The 20,765-nt window shown below is 38.7% G+C and overlaps 1 protein-coding gene and 1 pseudogene across 3 annotated transcripts in view; one reads left to right on the forward strand and one right to left on the reverse strand.

Annotated features, from left to right (window-relative positions):
• Positions 1 to 20,765, forward strand: part of IL1RAPL2 (interleukin 1 receptor accessory protein like 2) — a 1,180,425-nt gene that overhangs the window by 305,485 nt on the left and 854,175 nt on the right. The window lies entirely within an intron of this gene.
• On the reverse strand, positions 19,272 to 19,678 carry LOC147340907 (small ribosomal subunit protein uS10 pseudogene; annotated as a pseudogene).

A 20,765-nucleotide genomic window follows, 5' to 3' on the forward strand; every position in this document is an offset into this window, starting at 1 on the left:
TGGCCTAGAATAATTCACTAATTACCCTAAGCTTCAGGTTGTATGGGAGAGGCTAGTACCTGATCCTTGAATTTTAAAGACCTAGAGGTAATAAAGGGATTGAAAAACTGTTTTGGAAATGGTGAATCTTTTAGTACTTAGACAGAAGCATCTACAAAGTTGTGAAAGAGGAGTCCATCACAACCCATGCTGGGCTTATATTTTACGCAGAAAATATTCTGACATCTAAGTAGAAGTTGAGCTCAAAAATAAAAATAATAAAACATATTAGAAACTTTAACACCAAAAAAGATATACCACAGAACCAACATATAGGCAAATTCACATCCAAGCAACTAGAGATAGTAGAGCAATATAAATGGGACTTCAAAATAAGAAAGTTTTAAATGTGTGTATATATATATACAGACACTTATATACATAAATATATGGTTTTTAACAGTCTCATTAAATTCAAACATATACTATTTTGCCTCACAGAATTTATATTTGTTAGCTTATATCACAGTAGTGAAGAAACCCCAAATTTCAGTGGCTTATAAAATGAAAGATTCATTGATCACTTAGGAGTTTTCTGCACGTTGCCTGCAGCTCTGCTCCATGTTCTCTTCACTATGGGATATAGGCTCAAAGAACAGTCCCTACCTGGAGCATTGGCATTTTCATTTGAAGGAAAAGAACAAGGTGTTAGATCACTTGATTGTTTTAGGAAGCAGCACACATAATTTCAACTCATGTTTCATTGGTCAAAGCAATTCATATGCCTAGAACAGAAGACAATCCTATAAAGGTGTATAATGTTCCTGTAGGGAGGGACAGTGAATATTTCAAATGAAGGTTATAAAACCTGACTTCACAAGTGGAAAATTTATAATGCTGATGAGCGAGTCCTTCTGGTATATTAAGGAGGCTTGAAAATCATATGTTACACAGTTTTCCAGTGTAATTTTAGATACTCTTAAAAACCTCTTTATTGATATGCTAAGAATTGTTAGTACTTTCAAATTAGCTGCATCCAGTAATATAGACATAAATACTACTCCCTCAGTTCCACTTCCAATTAAAACTTCTTTCCCAATCCTTTACTTTGTCCATGTGGAGACGACTAAAATATGTTTAACTTGTTTTAACTCTTTCTCTTACACTTAGGATGTACACAAGATTATGTGCAGGGTAAATGGTATAGAAAATGTTTTCTTTACATACTGGGGTAATCTGATTTTCACTAAGCTTTCCACGAATGCCAGTGCAGGAGAGTTCAACAACAACATTCATCCTCTACCCACAAATCAGGTCCACTTCTCAGACTGGTTATTAACGCTGCCAGGATAGAGGAAAGTGAATAAAAAGAAAAGACATGTTAATTTCAAGCTCCATTTAGAAACACACTGGAAAAATCAATGGCTGGTAAATAGAAATTGGCAACATTGGCAGGAAGAATTTTTATATTTAAGCATAGAAAGGGCTGGAATATAAATCTGCACCCTGACCAGGTAATAACTAAATAAAATGATGATGGTACTGGAAAGGCACTTTGTAAGGTTGTTTCCTAATGTTTTAGTGCCCTGAGAAATGTCACTGAATCAGCAGCTTGTCAGTTTAAATTTTGGAATTGAAATTTGTCATTACGTTTTTCTAGGCGCACTGATTTCACAGAACTGATACAGGGAGACATAGACTCCTGGAAGGAGTGACAAACCAGTAACTTTAGTACTAGATACTAAGTTCTAGGACAATATCCATGTCATCCACTTTTCTCCTTTTCCCCATAGTGCTTTGCTTTTTCTACCCTTGGCCTAGATTCTACTGGAGTTTATTTATGGAGGACTATTTTTTTCAGGCTGAAAGTTCATCTTCTATGGTGAGTTTAACCTCACAATCACTTTCTTCCATATCTGAGAAATAGAACACTGTTCTGAGTCCTCTCTAGCCTATTATATAATAAAAAGTTTTCCAACTTTGTGAGGCTGAAGAAGAGAATTATTTCTCCCATCTCAATTTATATCCACTCCCATCACTAATCTTTGGGACATTTTTCTCCTTGAAACCTATCTTGATAATTCTAGTACTTATTTTTTTTCTGAACTTCTGAGGATTTTATATCTTGAAAGATACTACTGCCCGGTGTGCTTCAGTATTGTTCCTGAAACTGATTCATGCTCATTAGTTCATTTAGTGCTTAATGATGAGGACACACAAAAACTGGGTAAACCATGACTCCTGCCTCAAGATGCTCACAGTCTATTGGGCAAAGATAGGCAAGTAATTGGCCAGTTAAGGAATGGAGAGATAGCAAAGAGTGAAGATATCTAGGGAGAAAGATTCCAGACCAAGGGTAGAAAATGCAAGGCACTATGGGGAAAGGGAGAAAAGTGGAAGATATGGATATTGTCCTAGAGGAACTTAGTATCTGGTTGGGTTGAGTAGTCGGAAAAAAAAGTGCCTGTGAGCTTAATCTCTCAGTTGTGTCCAACTCTTTGTGACCCCATGTGAAAAGCACGAGGCATTAAGCACAGGGTACAATGGGAACATTTAGTTGTACTCAGTGAGCTCAACAGAAGCTCAGCAGGTGGTAGAAACTGCCTGCCAATTCAGGAGACCCAGGTTCAATCCCTGAGTTAGGAGGGTCTCTTTGAAGGGGTCACAAAGAGTTGGACACAACTGAGAGACTAAGCTCACAGGCAATTTTTTTCTCCCACTACCCAACCCAACCAGATACTAAGTTCCTCTAGGACAATATCCATATCTTTCACTTTTCTCCCTTTCCCCATAGTGCCTTGCATTTTCTACCCTTGGTCTGGAATCTTTCTCCCTAGATAAGTGAAAGTGAAGTCACTCAGTCTGTCCGACCCTCAGCGACCCCATGGACTGCAGCCTTCCAGGCTCCTCCATCCATGGGATTTTCCAGGCAAGAGTACTGGAGTGGGGTGCCATTGCCTTCTCCACTACATATCTTCACTCTTTGCTATCTCCATTCCTTTAAGCTTTTGTTAAAAGATCAAGTCTCGGAGAAACTTGAGGTGACTATGTTATTCAAAATTGCATCACCCCCCTCACATATAGTTACATTCTATAAGTACATATTATCATCCCTTGCTTTATTTTTCATTTTTCACTTTTTTCTTTACTTTTATTTTTCTACTTAGCACATATCACCATCTGACATTACTGCATTGTTTACTTATTTAATTTTCTTTATTGTCTATCTTGCCTTCTGGAATGTAAGCTCTAGGAGGACAGGGATCATATCTGTCTTTTTCACTATCTTACCTCTAAAGATTACTAGAACAGTGCAGGGCACATCATAGTAACTTAAAAGTTATTTGTCAAATTAATGGCTAAGTAGTAACAGCAAAAGTCATTACTCAAGAAATGCTAGTTTATTTTTTTCAAATTGAATGATTTTTCTTTTGCATTATACTGTACTACAACCACCATTACTTTTGATTTGGCTTGATTTTGAACGGTCTGTACAGCTACTCTTAGACTTTGAGGAGGTGGTATTCCTCTGGCTATGTGGCATAGCCCCTATCAGTTTGCAGAAACAGTCACAACTGGCCGCCTTAACTAAGCTGGCTTTGATCCTCAACCAGTATATAGATCATGCTTTGATAATTACTGATATAATCTCAAAACTTTCTTTACATTTTTGTTTAATAGATATAATATGATCATGATAATTTCATATTACATGTTTGTTTTTGTTTCCGATCCTCCACAAGATAGGAAATTTCATAATTAGGAAGTTAGATTTTTCTTTCTTCTTGCTCCGCTTAAAATCAAAATATGTTTCTTATTCATGATGCCAGTCATTTAAACCTATTGAAAATATTTTATACGCTATAATATCACTTCTGGAAGGTTTCAAAAGGTTTCAATAACTGGCATATATTATACACTATAATATCACTTTTAGAAGGTTTCAATAAGTTTCAATAACTGGCATCATGAGTAAGAAACATATTTTGATTTTAAATGGAGCAAGAAGAAAGAAAAATCTAACTTCCTAACTATGAAATTTCCTAACTTGTGGAGGATGTGAAACAAAAACAAGCATGTAATATGAAATTATCATGACCATATCTATTAAACAAAAATGTAAAGAAAGTTTTGACATTATTATAATACACAGAAGATCTGTAAAAAAAGATCTTCACAACCCAGATAATCCGATGGTGTGATCACCCAACTAGAGCCAGACATCCTGGAATGTGAAGTCAAGTGGGCCTTAGGAAGCATCACTACGAACAAAGTTAGTGGAGGTGATGGAATTCCAGTTGAGCTATTTCAAATCCTGAAAGATGATGCTGTGAAAGTGCTGCACTCAATATGCCAGCAAATTTGGAAAACTCAGCAGTAGCCACAGGACTGGAAAAGGTCAGTTTTCATTCCAATCCCAAAGAAAGGCAATGCCAAAGAATGCTCAAACTACCAGACAATTGCACTCATCTCACACACTAGTAAAGTAATACTTAAAATTCTCCAAGCCACGCTTCAGCAATACATGAACCGTGAAATTACAGATGTTCAAGCTGGTTATAGAAAAGGCAGAGGAACCAGAGATCAAATTGCCAACATCCAATGGATCATAGAAAAAGCAAGAGAGTTCCAGAAAAACATATCTTTCTGCTTCATTGACTACACTAAAGCCTTTGAATGTGTGGATCACAACACACTCTGGAAAATTCTCAAAGAGATGGGAATACCAGATCACCTTACCTGTGTCCTGAGAAACCTGTATGCAGGTCAAGAAGCAACAGTTAGAACCGGGCATGGAACAGTGGACTGGTTCAAAATTGGGAGTGGAGTACATCAAGGCTGTACTTATCCTCTTGCTTATTTAACTTATATGCAGAGTACATCATGAGAAATGCTGGGCTGTAGGAAGCACAGGCTGGAATCAAGATTGCCAAGAGAAATATCAATAACCTCAGATATGCAGATTACACCACCCTTATGGCAGAAAGTGAAGAAGAACTAAAGCGCCTCTTGATGAAGGTGAAAGAGGAGAGTAAAAAGGTTGGCTTAAAGCTCAATATTCAGAAAACTAAGATCATGGCATCCGGTCCCATCACTTAATGGGAAATAGATGGGGAAACAGTGGAAACAGGGGCTGACTTTATTTTTCTGGGCTCCAAAATCACTGCAGATGGTGATTGCAGCCATGAAATTAAAAGACTCCTTGGAAGGAAAGTTATGACCAACCTAGACAGCATATTTAAAAGCAGAGACATTACTTTGCCAACAAAGGTCCGTCTAGTCAAGGCTATGGTTTTTCCAGTGCTCATGTATGGATGTGAGAGTTGGACTGTGAAGAAAGCTGAGTGCCGAAGAATTGATGCTTTTGAACTGTGGTGTGGGAGAAGACTCTTGAGAGTCCCTTGGACTGCAAGGAGATCTGACCAGTCCATCCTAAAGGAGGTCAGTCCTGGGTGTTCATTGGAAGGACCAATGTTCAAGCTGAAACTCCAGTACTTTGGCTACCTGATGCAAAGAGCTGACTCATTTGAAAAGACTCTGATGATGGGAAAGATTGAGGGCAGAGGGAGAAGGGAACGACAGAGCATGAGATGGTTGGATGGCATCTCTGACTCAATGGACATGGGTTTGGGTGAACTCCGGGAGTTGGTGATGGACAGGGAGGCTTGGTGTGCTGTGGTTCATGGGGTCGCAAAGAGTCGGACACGACTGAGCGAGTGAACTGAACTGAATATCACTTACATGTAAAACGTAAATAGGACAAATAGAGAAACAGAGAGTAGGGTCATGCTTACTAGGGACTGAAGAGTAGGGGAAGTGGGCAGATATTGATCAAAGGGCACAAACTCCCAGTTAAAAGAGCAACAAGTTTGGTAGTCTAATATAGCATGGTGATAATACCTAATAATACAATAAAACATAATTAAATGTTGGTAATAGAGTAGATCTTAAATATGCTCACTATGGAAAAGATTTGTTTACTATAAATTTGATGGAAGTGTAACTAATACTGTGATGGTAATCAGCTTGAATCAAATCAACACATTGTGTACCTTAAATTTATAGAAAACTAAGTATCAACTATATTTCAAAGTTGGGAAAATATTTGGCTATTTCCAAGACAAAGTCTGGGCAAAGGTTGAAAAATGGCAAGTTTCTGTTCAAAGGTAGTTGGTTATTTTTCCCAAATAGGAAAAAAAAAAAAAAAATGGTTCACAGGCACATGCGCGCTCACACACACACATACACACATCTCTGTCATGTATTTTCCTTTTTCCAGTATCTAACTTCAGGCAAAGTTTCTTGTTAAGATATCTGGTGGTCTTTTTGGAAAATAATTAAAATCAGCATTATTGAAGAATTACACAGGTAGCTATTTAAGAGAACCCCAAACCAACTTGGAAATAATGTCTTGGGTCAGATCTTCAATCAAATGGGTACAAGAAAGCCATAAATAACTTTTTTCAGTTGAGCTGTGTGCATACAGGGCATTTTTTCTTAAGATATATGCAAGGGCAAGGGAGATGAAGTAAGTACAGTCTACTTATGCTTCATTGACTACACTAAAGCCTTTGAATGTGTGGATCACAACACACTCTGGAAAATTCTCAAAGAGATGGGAATACCAGATCACCTTACCTGTGTCCTGAGAAACCTGTATGCAGGTCAAGAAGCAACAGTTAGAACCGGGCATGGAACAGTGGACTGGTTCAAAATTGGGAGTGGAGTACATCAAGGCTGTACTTATCATCTTGCTTATTTAACTTATATGCAGAGTACATCATGTGAAATGCTGGGCTTGATGAAGCTCAAGCTGGAATCAAGATTGCTGGAAGAAATAGCATATAACCTCAGATACGCAGATGACACCACCCTTACGGCAGAAAGCAAAGAGGAATTAAAGAACCTATTGATGAAGGTGAAAGAGGACAGTGAAAAAGCTGACTTACAACTCAACATTCAAAAAACTGAGATCATGGCATCTATTCCCATCGCTTTATGGCAAATAGATGGGGAAACAATGGAAACAGTGACAGACTTTATTTTTTGGGGGCTCCAAAATCACTGTGGATAGAGACTGCTGCTGCTGCTGCTGCTAAGTTGCTTCAGTCGTGTCCGACTCTGTGCGACCCCATAGACAGCAGCCCACCAGGCTCCCCCGTCCCTGGGATTCTCCAAGCAAGAACACTGGAGTGGGTTGCCATTTCCTTCTCCAATGCATGAAAGGGAAAAGTGAAAGTGGAGTCGCTCAGTCGTGTCTGACTCTTTGCGACCCCATGGCCTGCAGCCTACCAGGCTCCTCCGCCCATGGGATTTTCCAGGCAAGAGTACTGGAGTGGGGTGCCATCGTCTTCTCTGGCAGGTGGAGACTACAGTCATGAAATTAAAAGACGCTTGCTCCTTGGAAGAAAAACTATGATAAACCTAGACAGCATATTAAAAAACTTTGTCGAAATTTGGGAGATATTTTAAGGAAATCTATGCCACCGTTTTTTTGTTTTTGTTTTTTTTTTAATGATTCCCTATAAAATGGAGGCATAGATTTTTTAAAAAAATACCACCCAAATTTCTTTGGAGCATTATTTCATTTTTTTCCAGGTCTTGTACATGTGCAAGTTTGTTTCCCATCTCTTACAGTAAACAATGTTGTTTGTTCACAGACTGTACTTGTTGTAGGGCTTCCCTGATGGCTCAGATGATAAAGAATCTGCCTGCAGTGTGGGAGACCTGAGTTCATTCCCTGGGCTGGGAAGATCCCTTGGAGAAGAAAATGGCAACCCACTCCAGTATTCTTGCCTGGAGAATTCCATGGACAGAGGAGCCTGGAAAGCTATAGTCCATGTGGTCACAAAGATTTGGACAAGTCTAAGAAACTAACATACACATATACATATATATATGCCTCCATTTTGTAGGGTGTCATTAGCTAGTGTGGGAGGTGGCTTATAGCAAACCTTGTGGACTAAGACTCTTTGGGCTTTCATTACATAGGAATGTCTCTGCCAAGTGGCTTTGCACTACTGCTTCTTCAGCATATCTTTGTGTGCATGATCAGGCTGCATAGACTGAGGTATGGTAGCTTACCTCTGGACCATGATACCTTTAGCACAGGCCCTGGGTCACTGGGTCAGTAGAAGGATGGTATCACTCTACTCTGTGCCAGCTATCACTGTACTCTCTACTTTCAACCTGGCTGTCCATTAATACTTTACTATCTCTTGATATGACAATTGAATGGTTTTCTGAATTTCTTACGTATGATTAAAATTATAATAATAACCATGATTAGTCTATGGGCATTAAGATACATGTATTTTGTTGGTTCTCTTTTTAACTGAACAAATTTTGATGGGAGCAAGTTCAAAGAATGTGAGAGATCTGTGTAACTGAAATTGGTAAGAGGAAGATGTAAAGCCAGTATCAAGGGAAATGTGACAGATTAAGTGAATCAAATGATCAACTGCATTCTGTTTTCCAGTTGAGCAGCCCTACAGTTAATAAGTGCTTTTTATTGATGTGATATATATTGGGACTTACAAAGCTGTACAAAACATACCATTCAGAAAGAATGGGATTCTTTGTGGTTAATGTTTTTGTTTTAGATTCCCTATTTTTATTATTTTTTATTTTATTCATTATTTTTATTTACTTATTTATTTTGTTAAATTTTATTTATTTTTATTGTTGTTTTATTATTTTTTATTTTTATTTATTTTTCATTTTATTTTATCATGGATAGTGTAAATAATTGTGTAGTGATTTATTTCTATTTGGAATTTAGAGTGGGGATTATCCTAACGGTATGTGGCTCCAAACTATTGAAAATTCTCCTTAATGCCACCTTTCTCTTTTGCTTTTGAATGCAAAGTTGAAAAAAAAGCAACACACACATTAATCTATAAAAAAGACCAACAAGAACTAGTGGAAAAAATACAGGAATGAACAGAATACAATCTTGTTCCATACATTTGATGGCTCTTTTGCATGTGCATTTTCTTGCAATATTTGTTAGAAAGTCAAATATCACATTTGTGTCAATTGACAACATGTTCAATGCATGGCAATTCTAATTTCAAGTATGATATGTTGATTTCTTTTTTGAGTTATTTGGGACTCTCTTTGTTGAGCAAACTTTATTTTCCTTTGCAATAAGATATATAACATTAAATTCTAGCCTGAAGCCTACTTTTTCCATATACTTTAAGCTCCCCAAATCTGATACAAATTCTGGCATTAGTTCTTGTTGACATGACATGTTGTAATCATATTGCCATTTGACTTCATTTTCTAAGCATATATGAGATAAGATATCATGAGTTGCTTTATGAAAGCATCTATTATTTTCTAGGTTAGAGTCATATGGTTTGTGTGGGTTCTTTTTGACAAGATGGGAGGAAAGTGGAGATTTACAGTGAAAAGTGTTCAAAATTACAAACATGCTTGTTTAAGATATACTGAGTGTAGAGTGAATTACCAAAGGAATGATTTCCAGGTAGCAGAGAATGATGGTGAAGTTGGCAATCAATTAGGATAATGTGAAAAGTATAGTGGTAAGTGTATAGAGTGAATTGATTGCTTGGTAATCAAACTATAGTACCTCTCATTTTCCCTGCTGAGTCCAGGAAATCTCTTTTGAAATGTAATTGTGGTCAGCCACAAATATACCAGTTATCTTCTCTGATATTTAGGGTTGGGTTTCTCTTCAAAGAATGCCTGAAACAACTTATAAAGGAACAACTTCGGACTGAGGCCATATGACCTGAGCCCAGTAAGGTGGTCAGATTTTCTGATGGCAAGCTACTGAATAAAACTCAATAGGAAAGTCCTGCCGGGGACGGGCAACCTTCCTAACTCCCAAGATGTTAATAGGAGTTAGGGTTCCTTCAGAGAAGAAACATAGTCCCGTTGAGCATATGCTCTGCCATCCTATACACAGACCTTCCAGGACTAAGATAACATTCACTTTCCACTCTTTAAAATAGTTTATTTTTATTTAATTAATTTGGCTCTGCCTGGTCTTTGTTTTAGCATGTGGGATCTTTTTTTTATATATATTTTAGGTGTGGCTTTCAAACTCTTAGCTGCCTTATGTGGACTCTAGTTCCCTTACCAGGAATTGAAGGAAGTCCCTCCTCTCACTTTTTATACCAACACAATGCATTCTCTTATAGAAACTCTGGACAAGCAAGATTGTTATTTTCCAAGAGGATGGTCTTTCCTCTAAATTTCTACTTGTTTAATTCCATCATCCAAGTTTACCACTTGAAGCCATTTCCTAAGCAAGAAGACAGAACTTCGTGACACATTTTACAAAAAAAAAAAAAAAGCTAATTAATTAGTAATCACAAAAATTTCTTTAGTTCAGATAGGTCTCCGTGACTCTCATGATGTAAATTGTTAGAAATAATTGGGTTTATGGAAATGTAGTGTCTAGCAATTAAAAAATTATGTCACAAAACTATAGCTTTTTGTTTTTCCAAATCAAAGCCTCAATAAAACAAGCAATCCTTTAAAGTGCCTTCAACTTCTGGGTCCCGTGATTGATTTTTGAAGATTACTTATAATTTATATTTCACAATATTCGGTGACATAGGCAGAGTTTGAGTCTTAAATGTTTCAATAATGACCTCATTTTACCTAATGGTTATTAATATGTAGTATAGTTTAACAGTATTATATCCTTTTAAAAGTAGTTTGAAGCTACTTTTTAAAATGAGTTTACCCAGTCATTCTGGTCCCTTCAACTTTATTCCACATAAAGTGAAATTTTAGTAGACATGAAGGATTATCTTCTCAAGATGATATTTTATTAAGTAAAGTAAACATGTTAATTTTCCAGCTATTCCCCGCCCCACCTCCCCAACACAGATACTCAGGGAGTATTTTAAATGGGTGAAAAATGAGATTTGTCTTTCTTTATAATTATGTTCTTCTCCAATGAACATGGGAGTATTCATTTCTCTTCTTAGAAGTGTTTCTGGATTTAAGTCAGTAAGAAAATGTAATCATTTCTCATATTTATCTCTAAATTGCATTGAACTTTGTTGAGGGCACCTGAGGAAGTAATGATTTATACGCTTTCTAGATATTTATCTGCTTGTATAAGCAAGTTATATTTTAGAAATGTTATTGAATTAATGCTATAATACATAGAACAAAGAAAAATAATTTCCATAGGTTAAGGTCTGTTTTTCAGCAGTCTAATCTTGTTTTGCATGTCCTGCTCTATTATATAGGTATATGCAGGTATCATGCTGGTGATTTAAGATTTAAGTAGACTCTAGGAAGAGTGTTTGGAAAATGCTTATGTACTGAAAAGTGGCTGTTTTCATGCATAAACATGTAGTTAAATTATCCATCCAATTTCAGAACTAGAGACACAGTACAACCTCAGGGAATATCGGTTGCTCTCTATTTCCCCATGCAAGGTTATTGAAATGAGAAGCTAGACTGAAGGTAGATGTTCAGAAAACTTGTAACATAAACAAAGGAAGGAAGTGAGAATTCTTTTGAGGGCTTTACCCTAAGTCTCCTGTTAAACTTAGAGAAACTGAGAAATAAGTGGCCTTAAAAAAAGAGATACACAATAAAACTTTATTTAAAAAATGTCAATTTTGTGAAAAACACAAACTTAATACTAAGGGAAAAAATATTCTGCCATGTGTGAAGTCCTATTTTCTATAGTCAGGTTTATATGCTTTCTTTATGGAATACTTGTTTTCCTTTAAAAAAGAAAAGATCGTCTCATTTTGTAAAAGAACATTTCTATTTGTGAGGTATAAATATGCTTACAGAAATATGCAAATATAATACACGGATACTGAGGAAATGCAGAGGAACAATACAAAAGTAAGGACTGATATCAGATATATATTTTTTGAACATTTTAAGATGAATTTGAAGGATGGAAGGGACATAGATTGGTGTGTTTTGGTACAAGGAGTATGAGAGAAACAAATTGATGAGGTGATCTTTCTTTTAAATAAGTACTCATTTTCAGTAATCCATCAAGAGAAATAGTTCCCTTTTGTTGGAAACTATTTGGTTAATAATTGCTGAATAAGAAAGCATCCCCAAACTTATGGCTTTAACAAAAATTTATTATCTCTTATGGTTCTGTACATTGACTAGTAATTGTTGATCACTTGGCACTTGGGATCTCATGCAGTTACAAAGAACTAGTGCTGGAATCATCTGAAGACCAGATGTCAAGACAGCTTCTTCACACATGTATCTAGAGCCTAGCTTGGACAGCAGGAAAGCTGAGGGCAGGATGGACATTTCTCTTTCCAAGTGGCCACTCCACGTGGTAGCATGGATTTCATCCCAGCTTGGTGGTAGTCTTAGCCTACTTGGAATTTTTATGCAATAGTTGTTTCCCTTAGATCAAATGTTCCAAGATACAAGAAACGAAAGCTTCCAGTCTTTAAATTTCCAAGCTCAGAATCTGGCACAGTCACTTCCTCATATTATATTGTTCCAAATACTCACAGAGTCTGCCAAAACTCAAGGGAAAAAACATGAACCATCCCTCTCAACCAGAGATATGTCAAAGAATTTGTGGCCATCATTAATCTGCTATAGAAGTTATGCATGATCGGTTATATGGGTGCTTCTTATGTCTTCTTTGTTGATATCGCAGTGGCTGGAAATTAAAGCCATCAAATCTACTTCTGCACAGTTCAGTCGTTCAGTTATGTCCAGCTCTTTGCAACTCCATGGACTGCAACATGCCAGGCTTCCCTGTTCACCACCAACTCCTGGAGCTTGCTCAAACTCACATCCATCAAGTCAGTGATGCCATCCAACCATCTCATCCCCTGTCGTCCCCTTCTCCTGCCTTCAGTCTTTCCCAGCATCAGGGTCTTTTCCAATGACTCAGTTATTCGCATAAGGCCAAAGTATTAGATCTTCAGCTTCAGTATCAGTCCTTCCAATGAATATAAGGACTGATTTCCTTTAGGAATGACTGGTTTGCCTTCCTTGAAGTCCAAGGGATTCTCAAGAGTCTTCTCCAACACCACAGTTCAAAAGCATCAATTCTTCAATCCTCAGGTTTCTTTCTACTCCAACTCTCACATCCACACATGACTACTGGAAAAAACATAGCTCTGACTAATCGGACCTTTGTAAGCAAAGTAATGTCTCTGCTTTTTAATATGCTGTCTAGGTTGGTCATAGCTTTTCTTCCAAGGAGTAAGCGTCTTTTAATTTCATGGCTGCAATCACCATCTGCAGTGATTTTGGAGCTCAAGAAAATAAAGTCTTCTCACCGTTTCCATCGTTTCCCCATCTATTTGCCATGAAGTGATGGAACTGGATACCATGGTCTTAGTTTTCTGAATGTTGAGTTTTAAGCCAACTTTTTCACTCTCCTCTTTCACTTTCATCAAGAGGCTCTTTAGTTCTTCACTTTCTGCCATAAGGGTGGTGTCATCTGCATATCTGAGGTTCTTGATATTTCTCCCAGCAATCTTAATACCAGCTTGTGCTTCTTCCAGCCCAGCGTTTCTCATGATGTACTCTGCATATAAGTTAAATAAGCAGGGTGACAATATACAGCCTCGATGTACTTCTTTCCCGATTTGGAACCAGTCTGTTCCATGTCCACTTCTAACTGTTGCTTCTTGACCTGCATACAGATTTCTCAGGAGGCAGATAAGGTGGTCTGGTATTCCCATCTCTTTGAGAATTTTCCAGTTTGTTGTGATCCACACAGTCAAAGGCTTTGGCATAGTCAGTAAAGCAGAAAGAGATGTTTTTCTGGAACTCCCTTGCTTTTTCTATGATCCATCAGATGTTGGCAATTTGATCTCTGGTTCTTCTTCCTTTTCTAAATCCAGCTTGAACATAGGGGGAGTTTACGGTTCATGTTCTATTGAAGCCTGGCTTGGAGAATTTTAAACATTACTTTGCTAGCATGTGAGATGAGTGCAATTGTGTGGGACTTTGACCATTCTTTGGCATTGCCTCTCTTTGGGATTGGAATGAAAACTGGCCTTTTCCAGTACTATGGCCACAGCTGAATTTTCCAAGTTTGCTAGCATATTGAGTGTAGCACTTTCACAGCATTTTCATTAGCTCAGCTGGAATTCCATCACCTCCATTAACTTTGTTTGTAGTGATGCTTCCTAAGGCCCACTTGACTCACATTCCAGGATGTCTGGCTTTAGGTGAGTGATCACACCATCATGATTATCTGGGTCGTGAAGATCTTTTTTATATAGTTTTTCTGTGTATTCTTGCCACCTCTTCTTAATATCTTCTGCTTCTGCTAGATCCATACCATTTCCATCCTTTATTGTGCCCATCTTTGCATGAAATGTTCCATTGGTATCTCTACATTTCTTGAAGAGATGTCTAGTCTTTCAAATTCTATTGTTTTCCTCTATTTCTATGTGCTGATCACTGAGGAAGGCTTTCTTATGTCTCCTTGCTATTCTTTGGAACTCTGCATTCAAATGAGTATATCTTTCCTTTTCTCCTTTGCATTTCAGTTCTCTTCTTTTCTCAGCTATTTGTAAGGCCTCCTCAGACAACCATTTTGCCTTTTTGCATTTCTTTTTCTTGGAGATGGTCTTGATCACTGTCTCCTACATAATGTCACAAATCTCCATCCATAGTTCTTCAAGCACTCTGTCTTTTAGGTCTAATCCCTTAAATCTATTTGTTACTTCTACTATATACTCATAAGGGATTTGATTTAGGTCCCACTTGCGTGGTCTTGTGGTTTTCCCTATTTTCTTCAATTTACGTCTGAATTTGCGAAATAAAGAGTTCATGATCTGAGCCACAGTCAGCTCCCAGTCTTGTTTTTGCTGACTTGTGGTCTGGTGATGTCCAGATTTATGGTACATTCACAAGATGGAGGAGCAGAAGGACATGTGCTCATCTTCTCCTGCAAGAAAGAACTCCAGAATTGCAACTCACTGCTGAACAACCATCAACAGGAGAATTTTGGATCCCACCAAAGAGAGATACCCCACATACACGGGCAAAGGAGAAGCACCAGAAAGATAGTAGTAGGGGTGAAATCACATTTAGAATCAAAGTCCATACCTGCCAGAGATGCTCAGAGGGCTCAAACAAAGCTTTGTGCAAACCAGAAGACCCCACAGAGACTGAGCCAGACCTGCCTTTGAGTGTGAGTGTCTCCTGCAGAGGTATGGGTCAGCAGTGGCTTGCCGCAGGGGCAGGGGCTCTGGGTGCAGCAGACCTCTGGGTGTGGCATAAGCCCTCTTGGAGGAGATCACCATTAACCCCACCATAGAGCCACCGAGCAGACAACCCACAAACTACAGGACAGTTATACCAAAAAAATTCTCGCACTGTTAAATTCTAGAATGAACAACAGATTTCCCAATCTGGGAATCTACCAAAGGGACTGAGAATCCCCAGGGAATTTGACTTTGGAGGCCAGTGGGATTTGATTGCAGAACTTACACAGGACTGGGGAAACACTCTTGGAGGGCACAAACAAAACCTTGTGTGCACCAGGACCCAGGAGAAAGGAGCAGTGACCCCACAAGAGCCTGAGCCAGACTTGCCTGTGAGTATCCAGGGTGTTTACTATGACCAGTGCATTCTCTTGGCAAAACTCTGTTAGCCTTTGCTCTGCTTCAGAAAAGTACCATAGACATCACAATTATAAGTCATATTCTGTTTGTGTTCACTAAGGTTGACGACTGTTTAAAGAAGAACCATTTTTAAAGTGAAGAAAATTGTAAAGACATTGAACACACAGGAGGTGCAATTATAAATGCTAACTTTATTTAGCCTGTGTCATTCCATTTGAGTTTTCTTAAAGTGAAATTGAGTTCATCTTAAGACTCAACTGAGCCAGTCTTAAGTCTTGAATATAAGCTCCAGTTCTTGGTTTTAGGATCTGAAAGTGATAGGTTGTGGTGGTGTTGGGTAGAGGAAGAGGATGGCAAAGAAAATTCTTCAGGAAACAGGAAGCCTTAATTTTCAATAAGTGAGGTAATTGGTTTCCATGGAAGCTGGTTTGGGTGGTGAATCTCACTGGGTGTGTGCTTGTGTGGCTCCATGCACAGATATTTAGAAAAGGATATAAGTAAGAGTGAGATAGTGTTAACACAAGTTGGAAAAATCAGTACAGGTCTGGTAGAACAAAAGAGATTTCTTAGGTTCACTGGTGTTGATTTTATGCCATGAGTACTACTCTGAGGCTCATATGCCTCATGCAGCATGCCTAATGAGGGGCAAGTATGTATATGCTTGTGAATATAACATTCACAGTTGCAAGTGACACCAAGCTAAACTGAATTTAAAAGTAGAAACACCCTCTTCCAACAAGACAAGACAAGACTCTACACATGGACATCACCAGATGCTCGACACTGAAATCAGATTGATTATATTCTTTGCAGCCAAAGATGGAGAAACTCTATAAAGTCAGCAAAAACAAGACCAGGAGCTGACTGTGGCTCATATCATGAACTCCTTATTGCCAAAATAAGACTTAAATTGAAGAAAGTGGAGAAAACCACTAGACCATTCAGGTATGACCTAAATCAAATCCCTTATGATTAGACAGTGGAAGTGAGAAATAGATTTAAGGGACTAGATCTGATAGACATAGTGCCTGATGAACTATGGATGGAGGTTCGTGACATTGTATAGGAGACAGGAATTAAGACATTCCCCAGAAAAAGAAATGCAAAAAAGCAAAATGGCTGTCTGAGGAGGCCTTACAAATAGGTGTGAAAAGAAGGGGAATGAAAAGCAAGGGAGAAAAGGAAAGATATACCCATCTGAATGCAGAGTTCCAAAGTATAGCAAGGAGAGATAAGAAAGCCTTCCTCAGTGATCAGTGCAAAGAAATAGAGAACAATAGAATGGGAAAGGCTAGAGATCTCTTCAAGAAAAGTAAAGATACCAAGGGAACATTTCATGCAAATATAGGTAAAATAAAGGACAGAAATGGTAGGGACCTAACAGAAGCAGAACATATTAAGAAGAGGTGGCAAGAATACACAGAAGAACTATACAAAAAAGATCTTCATGACCCAGATAATCATGGTGTGATCACTCACCTAAAGCCAGACATCCTGGAATGTGAAGTCAAGTGAGCCTTAGGAAGCACCACTATGAACAAAGCTAGTGGAAGTAGTGGAATTCCAGCTGAGCTATTTCAAATCCTACAAGATGATGCTATAAAAGTGCTACACTCAATATGCCAGCAAATTTGGAAAACTCAGCAGTGGCCACAGGACTGGAAAAGGTCAGTTTTCATTCCAGTCCCAAAGAAAGGCAATGCCAAAGAATGCTCAAACTACCGCACAATTACACTCATCTCACATGCTAGTAAGGTAATACTTAAAATTCTCCAAGCCAGGCTTCAGCAATACGTGAACTGTGAACTTCCAGATGTTCAAGCTGGTTTTAGAGAAGGCAGAGGAACCAGAGATCAAATTGCCAACATCTGCTGGATCATTGAAAAAGTAAGAGAATTCCATAAAAATATCTGTTTCTGCTTTATTGACTATGGCAAATCCTTTGACTGTGTGGATCACAATAAACTGTGGAAAGTTCTGAAAGAGATGGGAATACCAGCCCACCTGACCTGCCTCTTGAGAAACCTGTATGCAGATAAGGAAGCAACAGTTAGAACAGGAGATGGAACAACAGACTGGTTCCAAATAGGAAAAGGAGTACATCAAGGCTGTATATTATCACCCTGCTTATTTAACTTATATGCAGAGTACATCATGAGAATCGTTGGGCTGGATGAAGCACAGACTGGAATCAAGATTGTTGGGAGAAATATCAATAACCTCAGATATGCAGATGACACCACCCTTATGGCAGAAAGTGAAGAGGAACTCAAAAGCCTCTTGATGAAAGTGAAAGAGGAGAGTGAAAAAGTTGGCTTAAAGCTCAACATTCAGAAATCTAAGATCATGGCATCTGGTCCCATCACTTCATGGCAAACAGATGGGGAAACATTGGAAACAGTGGCTGACTTTATTTTTCTGGGCTCCAAAATCACTGCAGATGGTGACTGCAGCCATGAAATTAAAAGATGCTTACTCCTTGGAAGGAAAGTTATGACCAACCTAGACAGCATATTAAAAACCAGAGACATTACTTTGTCCACAAAGGTCCATCTAGTCAAAGCTATGGTTTTTCCAGTGGTCATGTATGGATGTGAGAGCTGGACTATAAAGAAAGCTGAGCACCGAAGAATTGATGCTTTTGAACTGTGGTGTTGGAGAAGACTCTTGAGAGTCCCTTGGACTGCAAGGAGATCCAACCAGTCCATCCTAAAGGAGATCAGTCTTGAGTGTTCACTTGAAGGACTAAATTTGAAGCTGAAACTCCAATACTTTGGCCACCTGATGCAAAGAGCTGACTCATTTGAAAAGACCCTGATACTGGGAACGTTTGACGGCAGGAGGAGAAGGGGATGACGGAGGATGAGATGGTTGGATGGCATCACCGACTCGATGGACATGGGTTTGGGTGAACTCCGGGAGTTGGTGATGGACAGGGAGGCCTGGCGTGCTGTGTCCTGTGGTTCATGGGATTGCAAAGAGTTGGACACAACTGAGCAACTGAACTGAAGTGACTGAACTGAACTGAAAAGTGAAATAGAAGGATATATTTTCTAATTCTTATTTCAAGTCAGAATTAGGAAAACAAAAATCTAGAGTTGACCTATTGCTGTATTGCCTTTCAAATACCTTGGCTGAAGCTTTGGGCTTTTGTCCTGAATTAATTTGAAAATTCGATTTAAAATATTGTGCTTCTCCACCTCTTCCTCACCCCTTTGTAAGCTGTCAAAAAGAAAAAAAAAATCAAAGATCATATTAGATGTTTATGCTCCTGTGGTTGGAAGAATCAGGGGAGGACTTAATGTATCCATGTGCTTTTCTGTGCTTAGTCACTTAGTAGTGTTCAACTCTTTGTGATCCTATGGATTGTAACCCTCCGGGCTTCTCTGTCCGGTTATTAAAATGACCTTAACAAATGGCATAATAGAAAAAGCACTTCAGACATCACCTTTCATCTATTTAGCCAGTTCCAGAACCAAATTATTTTAATCACACTCTGGATTTTCTCTCCATTATTTTTGTTAGTCTTATGATCTGTTGTTATCTTGGTACTATGGCAAGAACAGGGAAGAGAACAAACAGAAAATACACAAAAGGGGATTCGATTCTGAGATACATCTTTAAGTGGTCATTCTCAGCTTAATGTCAGACAACCAGATATATCTTTTGTTAACTCAATTTCAGCAAAAGCTTTAAAAAAAAAAAAACGATTATCGATTTATTAAAAAGGTTGATTTAGGCATCAGCAATGGTGACTTCCACCTCGACTCCTGGCTCAGTACTGATGGAACTGATCTGCTTGCCAATTTCAGAAGGGCTGCGCAGGTCAATGAGTCGCTTGTGGATCCTCATTTGGAATCGATCCCAAGTCTTAGAACCTTCACCACAAGGAGTTTTCCTTGTAGTTATTCTCAGAGTCTCGGTAGGCATGTGAACTGGTCCTTTCATTTTGAGATTCTTTTCCTTAGACTCTGATCAGATCAGATCAACACCTTCTCCAGAGACTTCACGTTGTGACTGGAGAGGGTGATCCTAATCCAATGAATGGCCACCTCTGGCTCCAGAGGAGTCTTGCCGGTATCTTTAAAGGCCATGGCTGGGGTGTGGCTTCCTGACCAACTTGTTCCGCGAGAGAGAACAGCAGTGAGGCAGGAGCAGGAGCAGACAGTACGGAGCTCCACTGCAGCAGTGTTGTGTCTTCCTCAAAGAGCTCAGTGAAAGGTTTTGTTTGAGAGATTTTCCTAGAGAATTTAAGCATGTAACTGCTAGAGTACTTGATGTATAATCAGATAAAATAAATATGTAAAGGAATTAAAAAGAAAGAAGAATAGATATCAGATCTATTTTTTTAAAGCTGGTTAACCCTCTCTTGAAAAAGCTAATTCATGGCTTCTCCTTTGATAAATGCATTAAAATTTGGCTACAGACTTAAAATGCAAATTAATGAAAAATGAATTTTATTCCTGGTAATGCAAATATGCTTGATGAACTAGTCTCTTTGTGACAACCTTTAAATAAAGCCTATTGTAAGAACTTTTCGATATTTTTTCCTAACCATTTACTCATTGCTTATATGTACCTACTTTCATCAGATTTGGGATGAGGTGTCATCAGATCAGATCAGATCAGATCAGTCGCTCAGTCGTGTCCGACTCTCTGCGACCCCATGAATCGCAGCACACCAGGCCTCCCTGTCCATCACCAACTCCCAGAGTTCACTCAGACTCTCGTCCATCCAGTCAGTTATGCCATCCAGCCATCTCATCCTCTGTCGTCCCCTTCTCCTCCTGCCCCCAATCCCTCCCAGCATCAGAGTCTTTTCCAGTGAGTCAGCTCTTCGCATGAGGTGGCCAAAGTACTGGAGTTTCAGCTTCAGCATCATTCCTTCCAAAGAAATCCCAGGGCTGATCTCCTTCAGAATGGACTGGTTGGATCTCCTTGCAGTCCAAGGGACTCTCAAGAGTCTTCTCCAACACCACAGTTCAAAAACATCAATTCTTCGGCGCTCAGCCTTCTTCACAGTCCAACTCTCACATCCATACATGACCACTTGAAAAACCATAGCCTTGACTAGACGAACCTTTGTTGGCAAAGTAATGTCTCTGCTTTTGAATATGCTATCTAGGTTGGTCATAACTTTCCTTCCAAGGAGTAAGTGTCTTTTAATTTCATGGCTGCAGTCACCATCTGCAGTGATTTTGGAGCCCA

Source organism: Bos grunniens, chromosome X (genome assembly GCF_055505025.1).
Source record: "Bos grunniens cultivar Pamir isolate PY7600 chromosome X, Bosgru_T2T1.0, whole genome shotgun sequence".
Classification (NCBI taxonomy): Eukaryota; Metazoa; Chordata; class Mammalia; order Artiodactyla; family Bovidae; genus Bos; species Bos grunniens.